This window comes from Dermacentor variabilis, chromosome 7 (assembly GCF_050947875.1).
Source record: "Dermacentor variabilis isolate Ectoservices chromosome 7, ASM5094787v1, whole genome shotgun sequence".
Lineage (NCBI taxonomy): Eukaryota > Metazoa > Arthropoda > Arachnida > Ixodida > Ixodidae > Dermacentor > Dermacentor variabilis.
In genome coordinates this window covers 58367846-58395447 of record NC_134574.1, presented here as the reverse complement: position 1 = coordinate 58395447, position 27602 = coordinate 58367846, and the positions used below count along the sequence as shown (strand labels likewise).

Below are 27602 nucleotides of genomic sequence, written 5' to 3'. Positions count from 1 at the left end.
GGGGGGGAGCCCCCCCCCCCTGAACGAAATTTCTGGCTACGCCACTGATAGATAGATAGATAGATAGATAGATAGATAGACAGACAGACAGACAGACAGACAGACAGACAGACAGACAGACAGAGAGACAGACAGACAGACAGACAGACAGACAGACAGACAGACAGACAGACAGATAGATAGATAGATAGATAGATAGATAGATAGATAGATAGATAGATAGATAGATAGATAGATAGATAGATAGATAGATAGATAGATAGATAGATAGATAAACTTAAAATTGCCGAAGTAGGCAATGAATGTTAATCTGCTTAAAATAGGAAGTCGTTTAGGAGAGGGGGAAGCTGGAACAGAAGCATCTGATTCTTTACGTTTCATGGCAAATTTGTGTACTCCAGCGCTTAAAGTCATAATTTTTTATAAACTCGTCAAGTTCATGTTGTGGCATGTGAAAAAAAAATAGTGTTTTCTTGTTCCTAATCTACAAAGGCGGCTCGACCTGAAATTGCACAGTGAAGCCAGACTGAGAATACGGAGTTCCTGAAAGAGTGTCTGTGTGTGAGAAAAATAGTTGGTATTTTTGTATAGCATCGAACACAAACTATTTAGAATATTTGCGGCTGTGGTGCCCAAAAGTACTGTTAGCATAAAGAAAAGACGCACCCCCATTTCACCCTTCGATAGTGCATTACGACGAAGCTGGTTCCGAGGTTAGACAAGTACCATGACAGCAACTTATGTTAGACAACGTTACTCAAGCACCAGCGCCAGAAGCGACGGACGTCACGCCGGCATGCACGTGTACGAATGAATGTACAGCATACATCCTCATTCTCCTGCGCCGTCCACCAACCGTAAGTGCCTTACAGAGCTAGATAAATGTTTAAAGTAAATTGCGTCGGAAAATGCGTTAAATATGACTTACACAAAAGCTGTAGGCATTATGGTTTCGGGCTGTAATACGCATATTCAAAACAATTGTGTTACGCGGTCAATGAAAGACAAAGCCCTTTTCCATCTGCCGTTTCCTGCGCAGCCTCATTCATCTTCACTCTTTTAGGTCCTCTGCCTGGCGCAAGAGAATTGTTGAAAAAGTTGACTATGTCAAAATAAACTGTGTATAAAATTTGTAAAGTACGAGTTCCACACCACCCAGAGACAAGATAGCATCGTCGTTTAATTGGAATCTAAGAGAAAGCATAATTCTGTCACACGTAATCTCAAACAAAACCGCTTTCCGAGCTGCCGTGGCGGTACTGTTGTTGGATAGCGTTTACCGTAACGTCTATTAAGGATGCAGCACACAGTGCGACAGATGCAACTCGCACAGCGCCCACACATCCAGGAGAAATATGTAGCGTACACGTGTTCGCCACGCACGCACGCGCACGTAGGTGCAGTATGCATCCTCAATCTTCTCGGCCCTCCGTTTGGCGCAAGAAAACATCAACATCTAAGTAGAAAGGACAGCTAATATGAAGAATGTTTGCGGTTACGGGACTTTCTTGTTCCCGTCTTAGGTTTTCTTAGGTTTGCACTTGGCATCGAACTTTCAGGAGATATGCCTTCGTGTGTACGTTACACTCTTCAAGTTTCGATAAGAGTTTTTGGCGAGATGACGTCTCAAGATCCATGATAACATTGCTTCTCTGCAGCCAATTTGTTCAGCTTTATTTAGGGTTAGTGTTTTCACAGTGCATTGAAGATTCTCAAAGGAGACAGTCCTTGTCTCGAGGAAGACTGCAGAACAGCTGCTGTTGGTAGAGTGGAGCGCAAGATTCTTTTCTCCTCAACTACTCCAGCGCACTTCTCTTCTTTCGAATAATGAAATTAATTTTTTCTTAGCTTTCAATTTCCATGCCAAGGTGAGTCAAAAATTCTTGCGGCTCCTCATCGGCGGTCGTTGTCGTTGTTCTCTTACGGTTGACCTGAGCCTGTACTGTCGGTAGTAGATGGTTGACTTTGACCTTGCTTCTTTTCGGTAATAGCCAATGATAATTTTTACTGGAAATTCCTTCGACAAAATGTGCGTCCCCACAGTTGCGTAACTGGCAGCACTGACGTTTTTTCCTTTGAGACCTCTAATATGGCACTGCGCATAACCCATAGCCTTCGAAAATTGAAAACCTTTTCTGAGGAAGCAACTGCTGGTAGCGCGCAGAGAATGCATAGATGCTCTCGCACAATGTGACGCTTATCGCCCGAAGGACTGTTTAGAATTTTGGTGGCGCCGTCGCAGCGCACCCCTGTGGCTTGGAGACCAGAAATTCCAAGCTGCTGCTTCACCACCCAGAAGAGTCTTCAGACGCTGAATTCATTCTCTTTGCCGCAGCTTTTAATTTGCATGCTAAGCAATCTTGAATCTCTCCCAAAAAGCGTGCCAGTGACGAAGCTGTCCGTCGAATGTTTGCAACTTGACAATCGGAAGCTTGATTGCTCTGTATTGCGCGCTATCAGCTAGTGGCAGTGCTGAACGTACAGCTGTTGATGGGGCAATCGTAGAACACTGATTTTGACCAGTAGTCTAGCAACCTTTAGCTTCAACAACATTTTTTCCACAGGGTCTTAATAAGTCAATATAGCTTCAAATTCTGTGGCGGTACCATTTATAGGTACCACTGTTCGAAAAGCTTTTCGACGCCGACTTTGATTGCTTGCTATGTGCCACTCGGAATGAATGGTGCTCATATTACCTCATTGAAGCGAACTGACGTCTTCAGGTATGGGCCGGTAGCTGTGCACCGCACTTAGATAAACGTCTTTGACGCCACACCATCATTGGTTACTTGGTATGTGCCACTGGGAATGTTCCGCCTTACAATGACAAAAAAGATCCCCTAACTTTCTGTGATGGCCAGCGAAATCGAGCGTATGTCTCAGAAGGTTTCCTCATTAAGAGTAGCCCGGCGGATTAGCAGGCGGCACCAGGAATACACCAGGTTTACGCCGATTTCAAGGAACATCTTTCACTCCAATGCGCTAGCAAGCATTTCACTGAATGCACTGGGCATGCGCCGCTCTTCAGTGAACCTCTCGCCATCTTGTGTCCCGGAGGTTGGCGTACGTAGTATACGGCAAACGAGGAAGCCGGTCCGCGCCCGCAGGCACCGTCGCCCGAGTTTTTTTCTTTTCCTTTCGCGCGGGCTTCTGGAGAGTGCCACTAGATTGCGCAGCATGGGCAGAAAGGGCGGGATAAAGGAGCCCGGTTGTCGCACGACGTGGTTCTCAGCGTTCTCGTGTGCGGGCGAGCCATTCATTTTCGGCGCCATGCGTAGGCTTCGCGGCGGTGGCGCTAGATGGCACAAAGTTCTTAAGAAAGCGTTAAAAAGGAAGCCCGTTGTAGCGAACAACTCATTGGTAGCTCATTTTGATGGTGACAATTGTTTGAGCTGCAACATAGATTCAATGATAAACGCTTCACCGCCGACAATGAGCGTGTCGTTGGTTCGGCGAATTTTGTTGAACTAATTGGCTGACAAGAGGAGCAGAGCGCACAGGACTGGAGAAGGTTTCGGTGGGATTGAGATATCCCAATTAATATGCTTAAAAGAGAGGAGGAACTAGTGCCGCTGTCTGCGATTGGCCCATTTCCCCCTGCTGAGTGGCGATGTTTGGTCGAATAATGGTACGGCATGCAGCGGGGGGTAAAAATGCCACTTACAACCAGTCCTTAGCGAGGAAGACTGGTAGAAGAAAATGCAAAATCTTGTTCTTACCGAAAAGGCTCCACAACAATTTAGTGCTACAAGGCCTTTTATTATATAAAAATAAATATATTCTCGCACGTAGCTCCCACTACCCAGTGCAAGAGCAAACGGCGCACAGTTATCTTATATTGATTTCCGAACTAGCTGACTCCGGTCAGGTACGAAAAGAATATTTTTAGGGTACAATGATGCATGTTTACCTAATGCGTTTCACTGATGTCGTGAGCTTGCACGGAACGGGGAGCTCGTGAGACATAAAACTGAAGTGGGCAGCAGTCTGAATGAGTTCTTTTTTCAATAATGGAGTGCTCATGTCATAAAGATTTACAATGGGAAATATCCTCTTTATTGGCCTAATCATGCGTCATCAATGTGTGCGCATCATATTTGACACAAACTTCCCGTAGTGTTCGTGACATCGCGTTAGAGACAACTCAAATGAATGCGGCCCGACAATTTTTTTCCTATTGGTGGATTGTTATTGGCAGAAATTGAAACAAAAGAGATTAGAATAACTTTGCGCTGTGTCACCCTATATCTAGGACAATTTATAGAACTATTACCATATGCAGGATAAAATGCAAAACAAACATGCCAATTGTAAAAGAATCATACAGTGCCAGGAAAACAGCGTCTACGGAGGATCATCAAAATGAAATACCACTGCACAGTATCAACGAAAAAAGACGCGACAAACAAATAAAACTTACAATACATTTCCATGCTTAGGTGCATTAGATACAGTACTCTTGAATAGTGTACTCTTAGATACTGGACTTTAAGATACAGGACTCAGAATTCTTTCAGAAAGAAACTTCAACTGAGAAAGCGGGTGCGGAAAAGAGTGTAATTCGAGGGGCTCTACTGAGTACTGGGATAAACTAGCTAGGCGTATTACAGTATATTGCTAACACACGTAAAATCCAGAGTACATCTGCACATGGTAATTCAGCACTTGTTTAGCTTTTTTCGAAACAAGTTGAGCAGTCCTCAGAAGTACCCACACTACCAAGAAAAGAAAGCAATCGTGGATCATGGGCTACTTCTATATTTAGGTACAGCATCCAAGTTACAGCTATCTCGTAACGCTTTAAATATATGCATTCATAATTTCTCACGTGCATATTCCCATAATTATCCAATACCAGTGAAATTAAGAGTACATCCCTACATTAAGACAGGCTCTAGCTATTCACCTGACATTACAACACTCAATAAGTTTTTTTTTTTTTTACAAAATCAACACTTGCTAGAGATCCACTAACACTACCAAACAAAGAAAAAGCTCGCGCAACATGCGCCATTTCTATACTCACCAAGTTCTGCCTATCTCGTAATGTCGTACATATACGTACTCATCATTCCCTATGCTTCGCACTTCAGAATATATGCATTTGTACTCCTGTCCCTTAGTGCTGGCTTGAAATGAACGATAACGAGTCCATATTTTCTGACCACGTGTATTTAATTCCTGAAAAATAACAAAAACACGTCTGTGCTTATCAGCCGTAACCGCAGTCTAGAACGGAAATATTGTAAAACGTATCTGGATTTGAATTTTCTTCACAACGGAATCCGACCCCGTACAGCGCACATTAGAACATTACTTACCTGAAGAAAAACGTTAACCAAAAAAAAATAACGGCTGCGGTATTGGAATGAAGCGGTTCTAGCATTAGTCCGGAACAGAAAATAAATCGCATTACATTTTCACGTGGTAGTGACGGTCAAGAATATAGCAGCAAAACTGGGAATGGCGAAACACTCATTGGACGAACCTGTGCCCAAAAAAACAGGCTACTCTCAAAGCGCAACGATAGCGGCGATCAGAGTCGGCGATTGTCGAAATCTCAAAAGCGGGTCAAGCGCGTCGGCTTTCATACATCACTAATCGAAGCTTCCAGAGTAATCGCTCGTGCCAGCGTGTCTTCCAGAAAGTTCTATGCTACTCGCGTCGTGATGCATGAAATCAGATTTAGATGATAGTACTATCGATAATATTTGAGAAATATCCAATACAGGCAGGCGCGTCCAGAGCTGTGCGACAACATTTGTTAGGTGGTGAAACTTGCTTATCCGATAAAGATAATCAACTGCACTTGTCTATACCGCACTCTTAAAAAGCATGATCCAACTGCTGCAAACAAACGAAACTGATAAACAGAAAGACCCACAGTAAAGAAAAATATAGCGAAGTTCATCAGCGTGCGTAAAATGACTTAAGACGCACCGCGTGGGCCACTTCAGGCCATGCACGGCGCCATTGCGATTGCGAAAGGTTGTTTGGCACGACTTCGCAGTCCAGTGCGACAATGCGTCGGATGATCTCATAGGGTCCGAAATAGGATCACAATGGTTTCTCTCTGAGTCATAGTCGGCGTATCGGGGTCCAAACACAAACATTGTCGCCGAGCTAGTATTGCACGTAACATCGTCGAAGATTTTAGTGTCCGTTGTCGGTATTCTGCTGGTTCTTGATGCGCAGGTGGTTGAGCTGACGGGCATCTTCGACGGGATGCAGATAAGCGGCAATGTCATTTTCTTCGTAGCTTTTGTGCGGCAGCATAGCATCGACAGTTGTCGTGTTCCTTCCGTAATACAGATGAACGGCTTGATCTGTGTCAAATATTGCACTGCCATGTTGTAAGCGAAGGTTATGTACGGCACGATGGCATTCCTCGTCTTGTGTTCGACGCCGACATCCATAGGCAGCATGACGGTGAGAGTCTTGTTCAGCCACTCCGCAAGACCATTTTTCAGCGGGCGGTAGCGGCTGGTAGGCAGTTGTCCTGTGGCTTATCTCGCTCTATTGCAGAACGGTTTGGGCGACCTTTGTTGTACAAGCCGATCTTTCGTCGGTGATGAGGACTTCTGCGGCACCATGTCGCAGCACGATGTTCTCAATGAAGAACATAGCCACTTCTGCTGTCTTACCTTTCGGCAGAGCTTTCGCTTCAGCGAAGCGGGTGAGGGGGACCGTGGCCATGAGAATCCACTTATTTCAATTTGTTGAAATCGGAAAAGCTCCCAACAAATCCATACCGATCTGCGCAAAAGGTTGGCAAGGTGTCTCGATAGGGTTTAGTAATCCCGCTGGCCTCATTGGTGCTGTCTTCCGTCGTTGGCAGTCACGGTTTGCCTTGACGTAACTGGCGACATCGGCGGTCTGGCACGGCCAGCAATACTTCCCGTGTATTCTTGCAAGTGTGGAACCCGATGTACCGGCTGCGTGATCGTCGTGGAGGTCGTGCAGGACTTCGTAGCGCAGTGTTGCAGGCATAACGACGAGGTTGTTTAGACGGGATGCGGAAAAGTTTTTCACCAGCACGTCCTTTCCCAAGAAAAGTGAAGACAGTCCGGCGTAATATTTATCGGCACAAATTCGGTATTTCCTCCTAAGTAATCAGCAAGGTTTCTAAGCGCATGGTCCGCTCGCTTGTGCTTGCAAAGTCGCCTGTACTTACTGTTGCTAAGAAAGCGTCGTCGTGTTCGTCCCCTTTGGGTGGAGGTTGCAGGCGAGCACGAAACAGTCTGTCGACATCGCAGTGCTTTCGTCCGGACTTGTAAATTACAGGGATGTCCTATTCTTGCGGCCTGAGGCTTCACCATGCCAGGCGTCCTGAAGTGTCCTTTAAGGTCGCTAACGAACACAAGGCCTGACGGTCACTTACCACTTTGAACAATGTCCCATATAGATCAGAGTCAAATTCGCTGTAGTCCATATGATGGCAAGGCATTCCTTTCCGGTTGTCTTCCGCTTTAGGCAGGGACTGGTTAGGGTAACCTATCACCCGATCAAGTCAATTTTCCTCTGGACTAGGAAGGAACCGAGGCGTAGGCGACTGGCATCAGTGTAGATTTCCGCATCAGCGTTTTCGTCGAAGTGCGTAAGTACCGGTGGCAACTGCATGTGTCGTTTGAGTACTTGAAATCTGTTGGCCTGCGCCGTTTTACTCTTGAACTTGGTATCACATTTAGTACGATTTGTCCGCGGCGCAACGACGCGTGAAAAGTCCTTGACAAAGTGCCTCTTGTTAGTGCACATGCCAAGAAATCTACGCTCTTCCTTCTGGTCGAAGGGCTGCTAGAACTTTGCGATGACAACAAACTTCTGTTGCTCGGGGCGTACTCCAGACTTCAAGAATACAGTAGCAAAGCTGTGAATGGCAAAATACGATTTGCTGGGTGAACCTATGGCCGTAAAAACAGGCTACTCTCAAAGCACAACGATAGCGGCGAACACACGGCGATCGTCGAAATCTGATCCGCGGATCAAGCGTGTCGGCTTTTATCGATCAGTCATCGAGGGTTCCATTGTAATCGCTACTGCTCGCGTGTATTCCAGAAAGTTCTACACCGTTCACGTCACCCATAAATGAAATCTGATTACACAAGGTTCGGTGAGAACAGGCAGAGGATGGAACCATCGTGAACATTCGAGAAATTTCGGATACACGCAGGCGCGTTCTGCGTTCTGTGATAACATTTGTTAGGTAGCAAAACGTGGCCACTCGAGAAAGCTAAGCAAGTAGACGTGCCAATATCTTATCGGTTTGCGGACAAATTTCATTTTTTTAGACTGCCACGAGGCTTCCTCTCCGAAAATGCAGAACGGCATGGTATATATCGATTGCTCTGATTACTTCAACAAGATTCCTGCAGTCTAAACTGAGCACTGGCGGAAAATTTCCATGGCCGTAACACTGCCCATGAAATCCAATGCGAGGGCAGGTAGCATTGAACCGCACCATTTACCGTTCTAGTTAGATGATTTATTACATTAGTTGAAATGAAAGAACACATTATCGACGACTCTGATAAAAAAAAGTTGTAAAACGTGCACTAAAACACACATACAAAAGTATTACATACGTGTACCCAGGAGGGAAAAGGAGAAGTTATCGAGAAATATTCGGCAGAAACCCTTCACACGATGACTGTCGACGGTAATGCGTCAGCATTGAGTCAATATAGTGGGGCAAAGCATTACCACTGTCTGAAAGAGTTATTCATCAGGCGTGTAATACAGCGGGACGGCTGTTTCATGTTTCGCTAAGTAACCTGGGTGCCGTCTAGTCGGGCTGCCGTGATTCCTAGGATGGCAGTCGAAAGGCATGGCACACTGGTGCATGCGAACTGTGAGGAGCGTGTCTTGCGGCAACTGGGCTCCTCTCTAGAATTTTTTATGTCCACCCTGCACCGCCTAGTAGCACTGTCGAAATGTTCGCGCGTGGCCTGCAACAGAAGTGTGGCGCGCCGATGCACTCGTAATGCTGAAGCTGTACAGAGCCAGACAAAAGTGTCTGGAAGATATACGCAAGTGGGTTGGTCGTCATTGCCAGCAAAATTTTGCTACCATTGGTCTTCACTTATAAACGGGTGAGCTGACAGCATTTATTCTTGTACTGGGAAGCTTCCGAGAACGGGGTACACTCATATGCGTCAGGTCATCAAGGAAGAATCCATTCGAGTGTAATGGCTGACGGCCATATATGAGGAAGATAGGAGAAACGCCCGTCGCAGTCGATGAGGCGGTGACGTAGGCGTAGGTCAGAAATTACAAAAAGAGGTTCTAATTGATTTCGTTGGCCGCAATGAACATAGATAGCACGGCGGAGGGCACAGGAATGGCGAGTTGCCGGGTAGTCAGAAAGGCAATCAAAAAGAGCTGAAATCCATGGATCTTAGTGGGGCTCCACAACCATATTGACGAGCTGAAGAAAACACCGCATCGATGGTGCAATGGCAAGTCGCACCACTTAATGTTAGTAAGCGAGAGAGAGCGTGCGCGTCAGCGTCAATTCCGTCAGACTCTATGGACAAGGCGAATGTGGAGGTCCTGTAACCAGACGGCCCAGTGAGCATGGGGGCCTGATGCGCTCTTCAATGTCGATTGCCACTGTAGCGCGTGATGGTCTCAGTAACGAAATCTAACGAATTGGCTCAGAAATATGTTTGATATATTTCCAATCCCAAATAATTCTCAAGCACGTCATTTCTGCCATGGTGCAATTCCAGTCGGCCTCGATTAGTGCCCGGCTAGCGCAGGCTACTTCGTATATGACTTATCCACTTTTGCACTGAGCGAGCACAAGCTCAAGTCCCACATCATACGTGTGGTGATCCGTGGGAGTAAGCGGGTCGAAATTGCAGTGTGTGGGCAGCGATGTCAGCAGACGGCGCAACGTTGTCAACGTGTAGTCGCAAGCTAAGGATCAGGTGGAAAGGTCATGCTCGTCTTGCAGAAATTGGGTCAACTAAAATTTGATAGAACGAGCCCCCTGATAAATATGTGGAGAACCCTTGAGCTTCGCCTTTCATGATGGAACGCAATAGAATTCAGAGATATCTGACTGCTTCTCACGCTTCCCGGCAACTGCAGCTAATGTAACCGTAGGGTTTACCGACAAGCCTTGGCGCCGAACCCTATGCACGAAGGCGAGCTTTCTGGTAGAAACACGGCCTCTTGCATGAACAGTCGTCCGGCGGAAGCGAGCGCCATCTGGAGGTGTTGCAAGAAAGAGGGCGCGCCGTTCCAAGGCCTGCAATATTTGCACGCGCTGGCGCGCGAATCGCGGACGCTCTTGACGGTTTTAAATGCTACAACGTAGAAGAAAGGTCTGTTTGAGTTTGCGCATAACATAAATATGTTCCCGTATGTTCAAATTAGAATCCGATAAGATCATGTATGCAGGTTGCATGTAAGTCGTACTTTAGTGTTGTTCTGACACAGGACAGGCTAGGAATAACTTTTTTTTTAAATGCCGGCAACAGATCGTTCAACGCGTCTTGACGTTGGCCTTACTGTGCACTACACCAGTTCGGCCCGTTTGTGGTGGGTCTTGAGGCTCATACTTTTCGAGCGCACCCCGGGCCTGCTGCACAGCCCACAGTTGTGTGTCATTGTCTGTCCCCACCCGGCACTGTCTCTTGTCCCTTGTTCTTGCCCCTTGTCCCCACCCAGCACTGAGTGCCAGGTGGGGAGGCGGCATTGTCCGTCCAGCTAACCGGTAACACCTGGTAACTGCGCCATAGCTCCTCTCTCGGTCCTTGGTTTCGAACCACCACACGGAACGGTCACTCTCGGGCGTACGGCGTTCCTGGAGTCGCTGAGCACGCTGCCGCATTCGGCCTCGGAGATCGCCTGAGCTATGGCAACCTACTCGGCGTCTGTGGCGTCCGTGCACCGCATGATCGCAGCCGTTGTGACGGTGCCAGTAGCGGCCGCAACAACCCCTGCCGCAAAGCCTTCCCGCTTTCATACCGCTGCGCCCAGGTACCGAGCGTGCGAGTCTTGGGCGTGTTGTTCGGTGAGGGCGTTGACCCGCGCCTGCCGCCATTATTGCTGTACTCAGGGTGCATGTTCTTCGGGATGGCCTCCACGTGCATGTGGGCCCGCGCCTCCTTGTGGATCTCGCACGGTTGCGGAGTAGGAGCTTGAGGGTTGTAACTCAGGGACGGCAGTATACAGCGGCCTGTCTTGGTGGTATATAGGCGCTCCATTTGCGCGGTGAGCTGCGCCTCGGTTATTTCTTCTAGGGTGTTATAGACGACGAGGTGCAGTAGCCGAGCCGTACTCGTGGTCTCCATTAAGCCTAGCGCCGTCGTGTGCGCCGGTCTGATCAGCGTGCTGATCATGGTCCTGTCAGTGACCTGCCAGTTGAGGTAGGCTGCAACGTAGGCGATGTGGCTGATCACGAACTGGACAAGGCGCAAGAGACTGTCTTCGTGCATGCCCGCCCGTCGTGTCGAGACTCAGTGAATGAGCCAGATGGCGTTCATTGCCTTGGTGGTTAGCTTGTTGATGGTCTCGTCGTTGTGGCCGCTCTTGTTTAGCAGCAGGCCGAGGACCCTGGTCTTGGGATATTGAGGGATGCGTTGCTCCGATGCAGTCATGATCTTGATGTGATCGCACTCCCGAAGAGGAGCGCGTTTCCGTCCCGGTCGTAGCGGTGTGAGCACTAACAGCTCGTCTTTGGCGGTCAAGAATGTCTTGCTCAGAAAGCAACACTGTGGAACGCCGTTCCCCTGTGTAAATATGCATGAAAATATTGCGCCAAGACGCACCTGATATGTTCTATTTGCCACAAAATCAGATAGACACTTTAGTCTTCTGCCACGATCTCCAAAGTCCAGCCAGGTCTCTTAAGATTCCATGCCGCCACGCTGTGACGTACGCTTTTTCTAAAACAAAGAAAACACGTTACGTGTTTCATGTTCTAGTCATACGGAGGTGGTCATACGGAGGCACTGGTGCATATCTATTAGGCTTCTTAATTCAAGGATGAATGTGAGTCCTATGTTTATCATACTATCGTGTGATTTGTCTCGACAACTTCTTAATGCAATGTGTCTATAGCTGCTTGGGGATGTTGCGGGCTCACCTGATTTCAAAAAATCACTACTACCGCATTTTCCCAATCTGTAGACATTACTCCAGATTCCCGTATCTTGCTGAAAATTTTAAGAAGTGTTTCTACTGATACTTGCGATAGGTGTATCAGCATTGAGTAATTGACCCGGTGAAGACCTCTTGCCGTTTTTTTACCGTCAGAAGGAACATTCTTCAATTCCTGAATTGTGAGGTGGTTATTCTCAAGTTCATTTGGAGCCTCAGCGGTAGGCAGTGGCTGTCTCTCCGCCGACGCTATATTTTAGGAATGTATGTGAGTAGTTCGCTGAGCTGGAGACACTGTAAAAGTGCTCGCCTAATAATTTGGCCTGGTCTTGCAGTGTTGTTTGTGTGCCTTGACATGTAAGTAATGGTATTCTGTATGATGAGTACTCTCCTTTATATTTCCTCTCCTGGTCACACATTTATTTTGATGTGACTACTATTTATACAAGATATGTGTGTGTGCCATGACGTTTTTGCTGCATTTCATCGAATAAATCGTGCTTTGGCTTTGGCTTGTTTTAAATTTAGAAGGTTTGTATAGGTGGGGAGCTCCGAAGGGTTCCCCAGGCATTATTGTGTTCTTTTTCCCTTAAGTACACTTGTTTGTCCACGAGGGATTTAGCTTCTTGTGCACAGTACCGCATGACTTGGGTATTGCCTTTCCTACCTCTCAGATTGTAATCTCAGTGATTTTTTGTTAGGTTCGCCAACGCTTAGTTCTGGCGAAAATACAACTTCCAGTTACGCATTTTCCATAAAAACCGGCCAGTCAGCGAGCTGTAATTTCCACCGGTGTTGCCTAGTTACTACCGTTTGTGGTGATGACAGGAATTTGATGACTGCGAGTAAGTGATTGTTACCATATGACGTGTCGAGAGTTCCCATTTAAGATCACTAAAAAGAGATGGTGAGCAATATGCTAAATTTAAACAACTCAAAGTAGGGGAACTCGGTGAAAAGTAGGTTGGCGCACCTGAGTTTAAAAGACAGAAGTCATTTGATAGAATAAAATCTTCAACGAGTTGCCCTCGCTCGTCAGTTTTGACAGTGCCCCAAAGAGTACAATGAGCATTAAAATCTCCCACTAAAACAAAGGGCTCCGGTAACGGATATGTTATATTTTCTTAGCGCTTAGTAGTAAGATGGGTGCAGGGTGGTATATACATTGAACCAATGGTGATGGTTTTGTGAGACAGAATAGTGGCGCCTATGGCCTCGAAATATGTATTCAATCGGACATTTCGTGTAGGAGTGCCGCCCTGCACGAGTATAGCGACTCCGGCTCACACGCGGCTGGAACACTCGCGGTGCCTTCGGACAATGGTGAAGCCTTTAAGGAATTGACTGTGTATAGGGCCTAAGTTTGTTTCCTGTAGGCAAAATGTGACTGGCGTAAACTCTTTCATTATGTATTTATTGTCACCTAAATTCTGACTCAGTCCTCTACAATTATAGTGTATGATAAAGGCCTTATTGTCGGAATTGAGAATATTTATTTTTGTGTATATACGTAAAGATTGTTGGTGACATGTGTTAAAGGTGTTGTACTGCCGGGAGAACGGTAACAGTTCAGGTTACCCGTCCCTTTATTGGCGCAGTTACTAAGAACATATCTTTCTTATTGCGCTCCAGAGAGCGCTGATCTTTTAGCGTCGATGATGATCTTTTGGTGTCGATGGAGTTTTTGCGTTAATCTCCACAGCCTTGTCCGAGGCGCTAGGTGGTCGAAACACAGGAGCTGAGACTCGCGTCTCAGGCCTTGGAGTTTGTTTTAGCCTAGGGCCCTGCAAAATCGGGGTTTGCAGGCCCGTCTTTTCTCTGCGTGATTATGACGCATGTGCGTACCACTGGCACTTGAAGCGCCGCCTCGGGTTCGGTATGTATGGTCGGATGTTCTTTTCCAGGTAACCTGCATCGAGTGAACTGGGAACAGTACTAGAACCAAATGTGAGTATTACGTGTTTTTTGGGGATCTGTTGGTCGTTTCGTCGGGGTGTGCTTCTTTGGACCTTGATTACCTTTTGTTCCTGGAATCCCTCAAGGAGCTATTCGACACTGCGGTTCAAGAAATCCTTTTCTGATATTACTCCTTTGGTTGTGTTGAGCTTGCGATGTGAAGAGATTGTGATATCGATGTCACCGATGCTTGTGACTTCAGTGATTTTTTCAACATGGTCTTTTTTGTCAGTTCGCGGAGGAAGTCTCCGCTTGCCACCTTTGATGCTTTCTAGCCTGAACCGATCGTGTTTGATAGGCATTTTGATGCTGAAAAAGATGATAGTTTTCTGATGGCTGTATTGCCTTCACTATGAAGGGCATGGACCTTGGGACGGTGTCATGGTTGGGTTTGCATAGGAACCGGAATCTTGCTTCGGTGCGCCCTCGTTTATCTAGGCTATCTTAGAGGGGTGAAATACGTTTGCCATGTAAACACTAGAAAATTAGGTGGCGATTGTAGCCACCCACCACCTAGCCCAACAAGGAGACGCTATTAGGTTGGGTATAATGCATTGCCACTATAACCTAGTTTATATATCTACAAGACTGGATATATTACACAAGGTTAAGCCTTGCCGCAGGGAAATTCGGAATAAGAAGGACAGAGAACACAGGAAAAATAAAAAGAGGTAAGAAAAGATCAAGATTGGAGAGGAGGACAGGAAAAGGCGACTGCTGATTTCCCCCAATTGGGCCAGTCCGGAGGTGCCGTCTATGTGAAGCAGAGGCTGAAGAGGTGTGTTGCCTCCGCCAGGGGGTCTTAAATGTCCAAACACGTAAAATCGGTTCAACCTCCAGGATCCCCCTTTCCCCAGAGAAGGCTAAGCCAAGCACGGCTACACGCGGCAGGGTCCAACCCTCGTGCGCTCGGGAACGTGCTGTCGCAATACACCAACCACCTGGTTACGCAGGCGCTCCTGCGGGGTTACCTGGCTTAGGTATGAGTACTGTGCAGACTGCTTTCCAGCTCTTAAGAATATGGCCGCTGCATGAGGTTTCGTTCATCTTGTCTATAAAAAACTGCAATGAGTCGTCGTCGATATGCTTGAGCATTTTGTTGGTGACTCCGTCGTGCCCAGGAGCAGATCTGCCGTTGAGGGATGCCACGGTAAAATCCTCGTTAGCCACAGTGAAATCCTCGTCCATCGATTGCGCGTCGCGCCCATAGGGCGGCACCGAACTAGGGGGGCACCGGATTATCCGTGGCCCTCGGGGTACTTCTCTATCAGCTGCTTCGTGACCGCCTCATCTAGAGTGGAGTCGGTGGTCAAAGGGACAGCTTCCGCCAAAGCTCTCTTATGATAGGACTTGGTGTTGCCATCGTGCAGTAGGTGCCTGAGGAGTATCCAGCTTTGGCCAGCCTTGAGCTGGCCCTCCACCAAGTCGCAGAGCTCGTCCCACTGCTGCTCTCATGGCACCTTGCAATGAGCCTCTATCGCCTTGTTCATTTAGAAAATCTTTTGCGTAGTCTTCTGTTATCACACTTAGTCTTCCATCGCGCGAGCAGTGCCTGCTTGGCTTCATACAGATGCGCGAGCCTGCTGTCTATCGTGTCCACCTCCAGAACGGCTGTCGCCGCCTTGGTGGGTCTAGCCGCATCCACTTTTATCTCGTGGCCCCAAGAGCCTTGGTCCATATGCTGGGTGAGGACGCGCTCGGAGCGGTGGGCTCAGAACAAGTCCCAGTCAGTGAACTTGAAGGTCCTGTCTTGTTGTGGGCAGCCTTGATGACCGCTTCGATGATGCAATGACCGCTACTGAAGTCTATGGCTGTGTTGGTCCACTTGATGCTTTCCAGGTTCTTGACAAAGGTAAGATCCGGAGTCGTATCTCGGCACACCGAGTTCCCTCTCTTGATCGGAAAGTCTTTATCGGTTACAAGCGTAAGATCTACCTCCATTGCCGTGTGACAGATGTCTCTACCACTCTTCGTATTGGTGCGATAGCCCCACGCCTGATGCTGGACATTGAAATCCCCCATGACGACTAGAGGTTGACAGCGGGCAAAATGCACGGCCTTCTTGAAATACCACCAGCTCTGGCTCTGCGAACGCTGGGTCTGCAGTAAACATTGAGTATGAAAATAGTGGTTCTTCTTAAGGGCCGCATAGGGGGGTCGACAAGCAGTTCGGCAATGACCCACTGGACCCCATTGAACGCGGGACCGAGGGCTCGCTGAATGCACGTGAATACTTTACTGACCAGGGCCGCAACCCTCCTTCCCCCTCCAGTGGGAGCCACCCTTTGGAAACAGCAGAGCTTGATAGGTGACGATGTGATCGTTTCTTGCAAGGCGATTACTTCGGGTTGGTTCTTTACACTTTTAGGTGTTGTCGCGGGTTCGCCCGCTTGCTGACGAACCCTGCGCAATGCCACTGCCACTTTGTTATGACGTTAGTTCAGGTATTCATGTTGACGCTTGGGGATGAATTACGAAAGTGCTGCATTCAGAATGGCACACACTGTCAGTGAGGCGATGACGCTGTGCAAGTTTGGGACTTGTGCTGTAGATGTGCTCGGCAAAAATCCGTGGCTGCTCACCTCCACCCTTAGTATTCTCGCGCTGATGGCAATCAGACACAGCTGAGGGTGCGTAATCATTTCTTGTAAGTGAGAGAGACCTGTTAGTATGTTGGAGATGAGCTCAGACAAGAGTTGTACCGACACGTCTCCCCTCGAGTCATCCAGGGCGCGGCGCTTCACTGCAACTGTCTTGGGGAGGGGGAGGGGTCACTCCACCGTGCCCATGGCCGAATAGCGTGCGGCAGGATCAGGAGCCGGCGGTGTGAGCGTCAATCTGCTTTCTTGAATTTCCTGTTTGAACTTAGCATTTTCTTTCCTAAGACTGTCGTTGTCAAGCCTAAGTTTTTAGAGCTCGTTAATGATACGTGGGTCGTGCGAGTTTTGGGAGTTACACGCTGGCGTTTGGTTGCCACGGGCACTATAGGACCACCTTAAAAGTGTCAAATAGTTTATTCAGACAACCTATGGTAGAGTTGCCTAAGACGTAGACCAAAAGGCAAGTGGATGCCGTTAGAGAGGACTTGCCTTTACCGCCGATGGGATCTTGAATCGTGGCCTGTTGGACAAGTCACTCCAGGTGCTAAACTTGGAGAGGCCTCTGGAGCTGGAACGAGTTGGAAGATGCAATTTAAGTCGCGATCTTGAGGGAGATCGACTTCTGGAGCCTCGTCGGCTTGCAGAACGGCCTCTCGAGTGCAAGCTTCTTCTGCCCCTAAGGCTGGGGCTGGAAGAGGTTTGCGGATCGCTGGATTGAACGATGGACAGCGTGGCGACCTGCTTTTGCTGCCTGGCATGCTCTAAGCGTCGTCGGTGAAGGAGAGCGAGAGCACAAACCTTTGGAAACATTGGTCAAGGAAACCAGCCAAAGTAGGTGAGCCCCCGTAACTGCGGCCGCGGCGGCGACTCCCCGAGCCCCGACGCAACAATTCGCGCCGAAGAAAACCTGTTTTGGGTCTCTTCTAGGGAGCTCTGTTCTAGGGCAGGAAGAGGCGAAAGGGAATATGTCCGGGTGACGCGCCACCGCGCTGGCGCCTGTTGGCGGCTAGAGAAGCCCAACGACTCATTCAGTAGCTGCGTCATCCCATGAATGCAAGACACTGCTTCTAAGCATCCACATCGGCTTTCTGTGCCTCCACTTCCACCCTCCTTTCCAGCCTACTATTGCAAATAAACAAGCGCTTCAATACCACATTGCCACACTGGCTTCTGCGCCCAGGGGCTTACGCACGCAGTAAGCCCACCACCATGGCAGATTGGAATTTTCTTTTTGAACGTACCCGCATGAAAACAAACAAGCTGCACGCTGCAAGTCTCGCTCCGACACTATACCTACTGTAGTCGGAGTTTCATCTAGTTTGATTCGGCGTGAAAAAAGCATCAACGTGAGTGCACGCAACAAGAGAAAGGGCTGGCAAGCCAGGAGAAGATAACGTTAACCTTCACCGCTCGGTCGGGCTCTGTGCCTGTTCATCTAAATGCTGCTTTCGAGTACGCCATAATCAACATGATTTGCACTGACATAGAAGCCTTTCGTGTTGTCGAGAGTGAGGAAATCAAGCAGTTCGTAACGGTAAGTTTGATAATCATATCCAGCTTTTCTGGACACGTACCAACCAGCGCCACAAGCGGGCCCGGCACGAAGCTTGCGCGTTTTCAATGGAACGAGCGGGTTTTTCGCGAATAAGAAAAGCTGCAGGTCCATTATTGGAAGAGGTAGGTGGCAGACGTGTTCTGGAAGACAATCCACAAGACCAAAATGCAGTGATCACGATATGGCACGTAAGAATTTTGTTCCCACAGCAGTTAACGATTTAGCAATGGAAGCCTATGGAAACAACGAAAATTTGCACTCGATTTTCGAGGCAAGGACAATTCCTGTCCGAAAGCTACGGCGTCTATCGTAATACCCAGTGCAGCGTATGTAGTCAGGAGACTCCGCTTTCGATTGATGCCTATTTCGGCTCTCCACACATGGCGTAAGACTCTTCCCAAAAGCGATTTTTGTGACACTGTCGTGAAAATCGGCGTGGTATCTATAAAAGCATGAGCGTACCGCTCGGCGAAGCCTCGGAAGCCGTGGCCGAGGGGCAGAATTGCGCGCACCTATAGTCCCGCGCCGCGGTTGAATTCCCGCTTCGCACGTTTTTGTTAAGCCGCATAGGACCTAGTTTTGTAGTCCCTCACTAGATAGCAGAAACGCAATGCTCAAGATTTGCTTTTTGTTCTGGTTTTCAAATGGTGCTCTTGAAATATTTATTTTCTATTTCTCCTTCCTAAAACGTATCAGTGTCTTGTTCATTTGTTAAGTCACCGCTTTTATGAAGATTTTATCCATTACACAACATAACTAGAAGCTTGCGCATGGCTTTTTGTTATGCAAAAAAAAAAACTTTCGTGCTTTGCAGCGTGGAACCTGGGAGAACAAACTGACTATTTTTATTGCGTTCTTCTGGAAGGTCTGTTTTCTTCGACTTTTGGATGTCCTTAATGGCACACACTCCGAGCGAATCAGGTCCACCTGGGCCACAATGCCAACCGGTGGCCAGTGCCATTCCTATGCAACATTGGTGTGGACAAAGGGTCTGCTAGGCTGAGTCGCTGCCCTAACGTTAATTGTTTCTAAAGATTCGTCCACATAAGAAATGCGCCTACTAGGAAAAGATGTGCAGCGTCTGGATTAATATCTACTGGTAATGGGTACCCTACAGCCAAGAGGTATGAATCCGTAGGTGTGGCCGTAAAAAAAAAACATTTGAATAAGTGTCCCGTGCTGTGTCTGCCCCGGTCACTTTACAGAGAAGCTACCTTGGCTAGCCGTCAGCATTTAGGATCAATATTTGGCGTCGCTCGTTCGGTGCACTTGATTTTTATGCCCAGCATTCTTTGGCGAGTACCCCAGCAATTTGGTAGCAAAATCGTGTCTGTAAGCCAAAAAACTTGATGCGTTTCCCATATAGATACAAAGGTCTCCATAAAAAGGGTTGGGGTGGCCAACTTGAAGTTGGAAGTGGCATCAGCATAAATTTGGGCGTGATACAGGGATGGGCCAAGCTGAATTTGGTAGTGATATGGGAGTCGCCCCACCTAAATTTCGTTTGAAATGGAAGTGAGCCAAGCTGAATTTGAGGCTGATATGGCGGTGGCCCAACCTAAATTTGAGATGATATAGGGGTGGTTAAGCCTGTTTCGAGGAATATGTGGGGTGGGCCTGCCTCGATTTGGGGATGTTATGGGGGTGGGAGAACCTAAATTTGGGGCCTGTTTACGAGCAGTAAGACAACACCAGTGGTGTTTCTGCATTCTTTTCATCATCGCAAAGTACGTATATTAATAATTGTTAGCCATTACTCCTCAAAGTGAGGTACCACTCGAGCCTTCCCAGCCCACTGGGCTAATAATGTCACAGGAGTGCTCTCAACGTGACGACTGCGACGTTCAATGTGGAGATCCACAAGAACTTATAGCAGACCGAGCTGGCCATTTTCACACCAATGTCATCGCTAACACTACTCTCTCGAGCTAGACGCAACAAAAGCTCACAACCATCATAAGTCAACTTTCAATCGCATGCTAGTCGACAGGCTCTCAGGGCACAATTTCGCCAATCACCTGGATAGGAACCTTGCTGGATCTTTTATTGTTATGTTGAGTCGTTTTTCACGAAGGCCTTCTCCCGCAAAGAGAATACATTTTTGAGATTGACGAGGCAAGCTAGTATATAACTCATACGAAGCAAATGCATAAACGGGTATAGTGAATCTTCAAAAAAATATATAAGTAAATAAGATTTCAGATGGTATTGTTTCGACCGGGCAGGACAATGATTTCTTCCTGCCTGTGACAGTGCACTGACCGACAACGTAATCATTTTGTTCAAATGTGTTACCCCAATACTACATGGGCTAAATGTACAAAACTGCGGTGTGTGGTCACAGCATGAAAGCCAGTCTCTTTTGTGTACTGCTGCTGATATTGTAGTAATGTGCAGATTTCCTCTTCATAAGAGCAAAGAAAGGAAACTATTACAGTTGGTAGCTAAGAGCATAGTACATTGGAAGATCTGAAACCCGCGATTTTTTTAATTTGCGGGTTGGCCTTCTCGGAGGGTAGATCGCTGTCTGATCACTTCAACGAATTTCGGTTGTGTGCAACTCCAGCAGAAACGTCGATACTACCGTTTCATCGCCAAGATATTTATGCCCTCCACGCAAACAAGAAAGACACCAGATAATTGGCACACGCACTTTTATATACTGATATTGTTTTGTTAATTTCAGTGTAGCGAGGTGTCTGCGAACGGAGCATTTTCTTAGTATCAGTCCAGTGTCAGCAGTGAGAAGCAGTTCGGTCGAGCATATACATGACGGCATATTAGCCATTGTAGGGCTTTACTGTAGGACAAGTGAAGTGCTAAAAACTTGGTGTACTTTGCCCTTTCCGCAAGTCGTCCATCCATTATGTTACGGTGACGATCAACGTTGTGTCCGTTAGGCCTTCTCCTCAATTGAAGCTTCACCATGGCGAGAGCGGACAGAAAAAGGAAGCTTTCTTCACAATCAGCCTCCGCGGGATTCCACCACTCGTAAGTGCTGCAATTTCCATTCAGTGGCTGGGCACGCTAACCACAAAGGAAAGGTTTGGCCGCTATCACTACCACGAACCCCTGGCAATGCAGATATAAGGACGTGCCGGGGCTGGGCATGCTAACTTCTGCGCTAGCACCTGCCTCCGCCACCTTAGATTTTCCATGCATACCTGCTTCTTGTTTTCATTGCAGACGCATGCAGGACAAACGGGAATAAGAAAAAGAATCTCAGTGTCTTTCCACTCTTTGAAGAAAGATGACCAGCAAAGCTGTGTATGTGGGCCCCTTAATGCCGAACTACACCTCCGCCGCGGGTCGGCCCGCCTTTACACTATCTTTGGGATCGGCCCACGTATGGAGAGTGCTTAACGCCTGCTTAACCGCCCCCACGGGTCGGGTCGGTTTTGCACTATCTTCGCGTTCGGCTCACGTATGGCGAGTGCCTATTGCCTGCTTCACCGCCGCCGCGCGTCGGGTCTGTATTGCACTATCTTCGGGATCTGGTCCACGTATTGGGAGTCCTTAACACCTGCTTCATCGCCGCCGCAGGTCGGCTCGGTGTTGCACCATCTTCGGCATCGGTCCACGTATGGGGTGTGCTTAACGCCCGATTCACCTCCGCGGTCGGTCGGGTCGGTGTTGCACCATCTTCGAGATCGGTCCACGTATTGGCGTATGGGGTGTGCTTAACGCCTGCTTCACCGCCGCCGGAGATGGGTCTGGCATTGTACTGTCTCCGGGATTTTGTACTACACGCGGACACGATAGTGGAGAATGTAGCCCTTAAGAGGAAGCTTTTGAGAATTTGAGAAGGTTTGTTGACGTTGAAGAAAAACGTAAAATGTAGTCACTGTTTGTTTCGAATTTTTGATTTAAGTCATCATTTGTTTATTGAAAGTTGGCAGAATCGCAAATTCTCGGGAAACAAAACCATTAAGTTTACAACTCTGCCTTTCGGCAATGAAAAATTATATCACAATTGCATAGCATCTTACAGCACATCTAAAGCAGACAAAATTAATATATTTCACATGAATCTCAAAAGAAAATTAGTAATATGAAAATACAGCTTTTGCAGAACCCTTGTGCACAACGTAACGAATTCACGTAAGATATAAATCGACATATCAAATTTGTCCGCTTTGAACGATCTAATAGATGCCGTTTACAGAACCGTAACATCTATTTTTGATGCGGAGCTATTAATTTGTAAACTTCGCGCTTCTTTTTCGCACTTTCAAATCCCTAAAATTTTTCTAACAACATTCAGGCCCAAAGTGGAAAGTCCTCTTCAAAAAGTCACTAGAATTTACCCTTCTCTCTAGAATCCAGCAAATTTCAGTAAAATCGTGCCAGGGGTATCTGAGAAAAGCATTTCGGCGATTTATATCTATTGGAACAGGCCGCGGCGGAGCAGGCCCGAGTTAGAACTTCCTCTTAACGGCTTCGCTATATATATATAAAGAAATAAGGAAAATAAACGCTTCAGCCGTGAATGTCGCTGCCCCAGATTTCGTCAGGATGGCACCGTCACCATCGGCACGGCTCGGTGAGCAGCTACCACGCTATTCACTTTTGTTATCTTCCTTTCCTCGGCGGCAGCGCATTGTCTTGATGCCAGCGACGCGCTATATCTGCACGATCATTGCGTCTTGCATCGCTTCTGCGACCAGGCATGCTTTCGGTGGCACATGTTCGTTGCTATTTGCACAATGAGAACTTAAATTGCTTGCCTTCGAAAAAAGAGCGTGCCTTACAATGGAAAGCGGACTGGCCACAAGGAACATGATCACGGTGTCATATTACTGATGACAGCACCACAAAAGGCTAGGTGCGGTCAGGTTGACTTTACAGGTTTGCAAGTCATGACTGACGGGCTAGTTGCTTCATTATCACAAAAAGAACACCGCTTGAATTTGTTAGCGCCGTTTGTTTGTGGTTCCTCCTTTGTGTCCCGTCTTGAAGTGCTGTTCTGTAACTTCACATATATTCTTTTTCTGCGTCAGTTACGCCTTCCAAGAGCGTGCACTTAGACAGTTTTTGTTCGCATGCCTCTTACAGAAGCACGTTTAATCGAAATTTCTTCGCTTGGCTGCATAATCTCGAGGACGGGCTCCAAGCTGCTCATTTTCTTTAGCCATGTAAGGTCAATTACTGAAAAGTTAATTAACTTAGCTTTGTTAATCATGGACACAATTTCTCAACTTACTCCGCATCCAAAGGCTACAAATCTGAACAACTGCTTGATAAAATATCACGATTGCTTGTATTGGTTTAGTAGTTTTGTTTGGTGCTGCTAGAAGAAGCCTGTACATAGGTGGTGCGGTAGGCTTCTTATAAAATAAGTATGAAAGTATGGACAGGTTATCTTGGCACAAAGCTTCATGGGCTTAAGAGGAAGCTTTAGCTCGGACCCAACTTCGACGCGGCGTATTCATATACATGTAAAACGCAAAAAACTTTTTCTGAGGTTACGCCTGGACAAATTATAATAAAATTTGTTGCATTTGAGAGAGTAAGTTCAATTCTAGCGATGGTTGGAAGCGGAATATTGATTTAGGGTCTGAATTTTGTGAAAAGAATTAAAAAAATGATCGTAATTTCGCAATTAATAGACGCACGAAATTTATAAATGAATAGCTCTGCATCAAGAACAGATATCGCGGTTCTGTAAACAGCACCCATTAGATCATTAAAAGCGGACAAGTTCTCTATGTCAATTTATATCTTACGCGAATTTGTTACGTTGTGTATGAGGGTTCTGCAAGATCTGTATTTCCATATTACTCAATTTTTTGAGATTCATGTGTAGCATGGCAATTTTGTCCGCCTTAGCTCTACTATTAGATGCAATTCACAGAATTGGGATATCATGTTCTATTGCTGAGTTACGGAGTTGTAAATTGATAGACTCGTTTTCTGAATATTCTAAATTTTTGCCAATTTTTAATAAAAAATAGGCGACATCAATAAAAAATTTGAAACCACCAGTAACTAGACATTAAGCCTTTCTCTTAAATGCAACAGAACTCGTCAAATTTGGCGCAGTGATTGCCGACAAAAACAAATTCTGCTTTTACATGTATTTAGATAGGAGCATCCTAACTAAAGCTTCCTGTTAAGCATATGTGCCCAACCATGCAATTCTGCATTTGCAGTGGACTATTCTCAGCGCTACGGTACATCACACAGGGTGTGCGAGAACATTTTCCACGCTCCTGTTTAGATGTCTGAGCGCTGGTGGCATCAGGCTCGGTTTCGTGCCATCATCAGGAATAAAAATAGCAGCCTGCGGGAAAGCATTCGAAACATTTTCAGTACTTTGTAACATATGGATCAGTGCGGACATGTACGTTAGAACGAAAAGTACTGAAGTGTGAGGATGACAGTAAGCATATCGCTAAGCCATCTTTCACGCAACTACAGCATGCCTGTACTTGAAGCCGTTCGTCAAGCATTGTGGTTATCTCTAATAAGAAGCTGAATACATCGAGAGAATTGATCGAAATTATTGCCCTAAAAACAGAACGCATTCCTTTGTAAAACATCAAGGTAAATTTACTACGCCTTTATGACAAGTGACGGATCTAACACCCATGACGACAGGTGTGGTAACAGTGGCCAGACCCATGTCCAGCCTTCCAAGACTGGACATGGTTTTTTTCAAAGGTTTTCACTTAGGTGGATATGGGATAGAATGAATTCTCCACATTACATTTGCCCAGTCGAATTTGTAAAACGACATCAGCTGGCCCATCTCAGATTGTGTCTCACCAAGAGGCTGCCAACTGATTGATAACGCTGACGTTAAGAAAATATCCACTGTAGAAGGCAACCCGCCCTTTTTTATGTTAAGGCCGCATATAAAGATTGAAGACGCCAATGTTCCCCGAAAATGAGTTCTCGAAAAACACTGCCCGGTGGAGTGGGCAAAGGAACCACCGCAGTCGTGCGAAGGCCTGTTCCTGACTCAGATGCGCAGCACCACCACAGGAAGTCGCTGGTAACATCTCGCGCAATGTGGTCCCTGAGCCACGCTCGTCACGTTCTTTTTTTTTTGTTCTCGCTACAGGTTTGACAAGCTAAAATTCACCGTATGCTCTCTCTACTCCGCAGAACACCATGCTAAAATTCAACTGGAGGACACCGCTCCTGCACAAGAGGCCAGCAGTTACACATCTTGATCAACAGACACCGTATCGTCCCAACAAATATTCTGTTTCAACAACTTCATGTGCGCACGACAGAGGAGAAAGTACTCCACAGTGTTTAAATCTAATGAAATTACTTCTGCCTCTTTAGATTGGTACTTTACATTTCAGGCGTGCCCACTCACAATACTCTCTTTTGCTTCCATCATACCCACGCACAAGAACTGATCTCCGTCGGAATACATCTTTCAGGGTTCGCGTTGCGCTTCTTAAAAATGGATACAGAAGCTCCACTGTCTATAAGTGCTCTTGTACGGTGTCCTTTAACCTCAATTTCTCTATGTAATAAACTCGCAGAAATGAAAGAAAGCCTTGTTTTTTGTCATAGGGTCAGACTGAGAACCCTCATTTATTATTTTTTAAAATCTAAGCAGACAGCGTTCCTCAGGCAACGACTCTCTTTCCACGGCATGCAACGACCTAGCGTGACTTCCCTCTAGGAAACCCTTCTGTGGCAACCGCTCATGAATTTCTCGGCTTCTGGATGCTTCTGCCCTTTGGACATCCCAACGCGGCTTTGTCGGTCTCTTCCATCCGATGACAGGCTATCTCTTGAAGTGACTCCAGCAAAGCCTCCATAGTTTTTGGTGCTGCAGCTTGAATTTGTCGTTGCGATTCCCGAGGTAGGTCATGCATTATGAGCGTTATAACGGATTTCAGTGGAAGTTCCGGCTCTGCAAGTTGAAGCAGTCGACGCTTTTCGAAGAAATACTGGAGCACTGCTCCAGACCTATAGCGATAAGACATAGCTTGTTCCCATCGCGTAAGCGGGCTGCCACGGAATGACGAGATCAAGCTCTTCTTCTACGTGCTCCATGCACCAAATTGGTGTCCCGTGGCTGTAGAGGGTGTCTTTCGCTTGCTGAACGAAGAAGGTTACCCACATCATGGATCGTACAAAGCCGACTGCGCCAAAATATGTAATAAAACTGTACTTAGTAGCCTCACAACACCGACTCCATTTGGTTTATGATACTTCTTCTTTATTCTCCTTTCTCCCCCTACCCCTTGTCTTGTTTGCACTTGTTCTATTTGCAGGTCGTCATACGATCGCTTCAATGCATAGGTTAGGTAACTGCTAAACAATTAGGGTTGGGTGCCAAGAGAACGAAAGCGCAGTGGAGGACGGCAGAAGATTAGGTTTGGCGATAACATTACGAAATTCGCAGGCGCAAGAAGCAATTGGTTCGCGCAGGAGAGGGGCAACTGCAGATCGCAAGGAGAGCCCTTCGTCCTGCAGCGGACATAAAATATGCTGATGATGATAATGATTGACGCATGCGCAGCCAATTTTCTGTGCAGAATAGCGAAACGCTGTTTCCTCTTTCCGCGGTCGCGCCCGCTCGAGTGCAGCGCAATAACGTGCACGAAACGAACAGGACACGAAAACCGTCAATTTCTGTGCAATATTGTGTATTTATGGTAATGCAAGAATCGTTCCGCATGGTACGAAGACGGCATACGCAATAGAGCACTTTTTACTTATATTTCTTTTCAGAAAAGCTGTTCTGGGTAAAAGCTAACTTCCACTGGCTTGCCGTTCGGAAGGTTCAACGAGCAGACCCATAACAAGGACGCCCAATGGTCTTAAAAAGCACTGTTAAGCTATTATACCAGGTCGACTGTGCGGCAACGCAAGATGCACAGTCTCGCGTAGTTCTCGGCAACAAAACGAACAGGAAACCGAGCCAGATTGCCGGGCAAGAACTCTTTTTCTATGTAAAGTCACTATGCTGTCTAATCGTTTCCATGCTCCGCAAATACGTCGCGTGCACAGCGAATGCACGTCACACAAACATGATCATTTTATGTTTCCGTAAACGCCAATCGCACGGCTTTTGCATGAGCAGCTTTCTCGTTCGCTTCTTGGTGGTGCAGGCAATGACGGCGCAATGCCGTTAGGACAAATAGCCTTTGTACGGCCCTCTCGGCAGATGCGTTAAGACCATGCCCAAGGGATACATGTCAACAGATGCACCAAAAACATGTTTAAAACACAAAGAATATACGAACGCAACGCAATACAGCCATTTATCCAATCTCCTGCAGCCATCCTGAAGTGCTCCCCACAAAGCAGCACTTGGAGTCGAGGTTAGTGGCGCGGCTGGCAATCTCGCTACGAGGATTTATAACACCTGGTCTCTAGCTATCGTGTGCATGGTTGCGTGTGTTAAAGAG

General features: G+C 47.0%; 1 long non-coding RNA gene across 1 annotated transcript in view; it reads right to left on the bottom strand.

Moving 5' to 3' along the window:
- LOC142589061 (uncharacterized) overlaps window positions 1–27602 on the bottom strand; it is a 72242-nt gene that overhangs the window by 41923 nt on the left and 2717 nt on the right. The window contains exon 2 of the long non-coding RNA XR_012829807.1: window positions 5027–5181. This is a non-coding gene — a long non-coding RNA (uncharacterized LOC142589061). The remainder of the gene's footprint in view (window positions 1–5026; window positions 5182–27602) is intronic.